We start from the raw sequence: 2,938 nt of genomic DNA on the forward strand, positions 1-2,938 counted from the left end.
GTTCAGATGATCCCAGTTGTTTTCAGATGAAGTCAGCTGGCCAATGGCACTGAGCACAAGGAGGTCACGGCAATCTCAGAGGTTCCTCAGAGCATGAATCACTTGCCTTCAGTTTTCATTTGGGTTGTTAGAGTCAGATTCATTGATGCTTCAGATCAAGCTGAAGCCAGCGGCTTCCGCATACGCTGGGTTGCTCTCCATATTCAGCATGCAAGGAACAGGGAAGAGCAGCAGAATACATCATTCCTCATTTTACCTGAATATCCCAGGTTGGACCGCGTGCCACACAGCCAAAACTAACAGAGAAAGCAGCAGCGTCCAGCTACTGTAGTGGCTTCCACATACAGCCCTGTAGTGCCATCTTCAGACCAGAGAGAGGCAACCCTACCACTCCCTCAAGGAAAAGCCCGTCCCACCTCTGGCTGCGCTCCAGTCCCGGACAGCAGCCTACGGTGAAGGTGAACCAAAAACACAGCCCAGCTTCAGTTACAAACTGAACTTTGTTCCCCTACAATAAAAAGGAAAGGAAAGGCAAGAGAAAACAGAAGGATCTCTCCACTTGCATTGCTCGGTCATCAAAGGCTGTGTCCAAATCTGCAAAGTCCTGAGTCATGTTATTTTGGAAGAGATTTCACAGAATACCCCACTCTGAGTCTGGCTCCCATGAGATCTTGTGGGTCCTCTTCCATTTCTATTATGGTACACTGGTTAGTAAGAACTAGCAAAAAATGAGATCAGCACTTTTAGAGAAAACTTAACATGATCTTCTGAGCAGCAATTTTACAACCACAACCACTTATAGGCACAATAACTGTGGTAATTTGAGGGAGTCCCTGATATGGAGATCCAATTTGACATAATACATCACTTTTTACATGCTCCAAAATTTTCTAGCAGATGTAATCAACAGAAATCAAGTGAATTAAATGTTTGGCTTTGGGGGTTTTTTTTCACCTTTGTACTCAAGATGGACACTGACAAGGCTGATTCTAGCTACTTATTGTTTATTAGTCAGAAAGAATGATTTCATTAACATACAGGCCTGACATTCTCAAATTACTGAGGTATCAGCTATATATTTTCTTGCCTAGTGCAGTCTTTATTACTTCTGAATTTTACTCTTTGTTCTAATTTATTCTTCAAGGCAAAATTTCTAAAACACCAAATCCTATTCCTGTCTCATGTTCTCCTGTCTTTGCTTTAACATTCTTCCAACCTCCACCTTCTTCTTTAGTATTAAACTAATAGCTTTTATGGAAACCTTTACAGTTTTGACGTACTTTATTGATAGGTGCATGTAAACTTATCAGGAGTGATTGGAAGCAAAGGAATGTGGTATCAACACGATGACATATTTATCAAATATAAACTCCATACAGGCAAGGTCATCTTGCAAGATACACAGAATAAAAAAAAACCAGACTAATTTACCTCTTAACCTAAAGTTTATGCAGTGAAGGAGGTCTAAATCTCCTTGTTCTCTTACTCATAAAACATGACATATTTTTGGTAATCTAGTAAAATCTGTCTACTTCAGTGTCTTTGGGGATTTTTTGATTAAGACATTTGGTTTGTTTTCTGGTTTGGTGGGTTTTTTTGATTGGTTAGTAAACTTCTTTAAAGCCCAACCTGAGCCTCAGAATGCACCATTTTGGGAGACAGCTTTCAGACACAAAGCTCACATCTGTGACATACTGAGGTCCGTGCAGCTCATGTGAAGGCTCCTCAGCTTTCCACAGTATTTTGGAGAGCAGATGCCCCAGAGAAATGCCCACATGTGGCATTTTAGGCCTCCATATCCTCTGTGTATCAGGACTATGCTAAATCTGGGGACCTGTTTATACAACCTCTAATTACTGTAAACAGTGTGAACTCATTAAGAAGTTGGTTCTTTGAAAACTGTGGCAAGTTTCTTTGTCTGTATGTACCCACAACAAGAATAATCAGAAGATTCTCTGAGGGCTTCTTGGTGCTGGCTCAGTGCATGTTGTTCCACTGATTAGAGATGGGAACTTCAAAGCTGACCTCCGACCAGCAAAGGACTTGGCAAGTAGGTGGCTGGGACAGGCAGAGGCAGTTTTTCCTACAGCTTGGGAGATGAAGGAGAAGTGGAAAGGATGGGAAGCTATGAGCAATGAGATTTAAAAAGCCAGAAATAGCAGAAGAGGACATAAGAGGAATTTTTTTTAAGAACTGGAAGAAAGGAGAATGTGGAGGACACACAGGAAGTATCATTTAGGAACGGAGTAGATGGAGAGGCTGTTGTGGTAGGAGCTGTATTGCCCTTTGCTCCCAGACTAACTAGGGTTGGCAGGGGAGTTAAGACAACCAATAAAGAATTATAGAGGCACTGTTGTCATCGGGCCCCTGAAGATTAGAATCAAACTTTGCAACTTCTTTTAGTTGTTATCAGTAGCTATAGCTGTACAGTTATGATTAAGCAATTCCATTGTGAGCATTGTATGCTCTAGGCTAATCTTTTAAGGAAAAGGGAAAACAATCCCAGGATGAATGGGCTGTCTGGATGACAGCCACCGGGAGTGAAGTCAGCAGGACTGAGCAGTACCTGGGGGAAAGGTAATTCCGGCAGTGGGTGATCACTACCACAGACTCAATGACCACTTACTCAAAACGGACCCCAGGCTCGAAAGGAGAGCAGAACTTAGCCTGTGGAATAATTACCATGAAAAGGAGAGGAATGACGAGCAAACAGGAGTTTGAGTACTAATTAATGGAAATGTATGTAATTTGTAACGAAGGAATGCTGACTTTTCTCCATTACAATGCATGAATAGCGTAACGTTTTGCTGACCGCGGAGCCAGCCTTTGGTGGGGCGCCGCCCGGCTCCCTGCCTGGTGCAGACGGGAATAAAACGCAGAGAACGGCGGGAACAGCGCCCCGGGTAAGGAGCCGGCGCCCGGGCCGCGCGTTCCAGCG

Source organism: Corvus brachyrhynchos, unplaced genomic scaffold, assembly GCF_000691975.1.
Source record: "Corvus brachyrhynchos isolate BGI_N302 unplaced genomic scaffold, ASM69197v1 scaffold70, whole genome shotgun sequence".
NCBI classification, from domain to species: Eukaryota; Metazoa; Chordata; class Aves; order Passeriformes; family Corvidae; genus Corvus; species Corvus brachyrhynchos.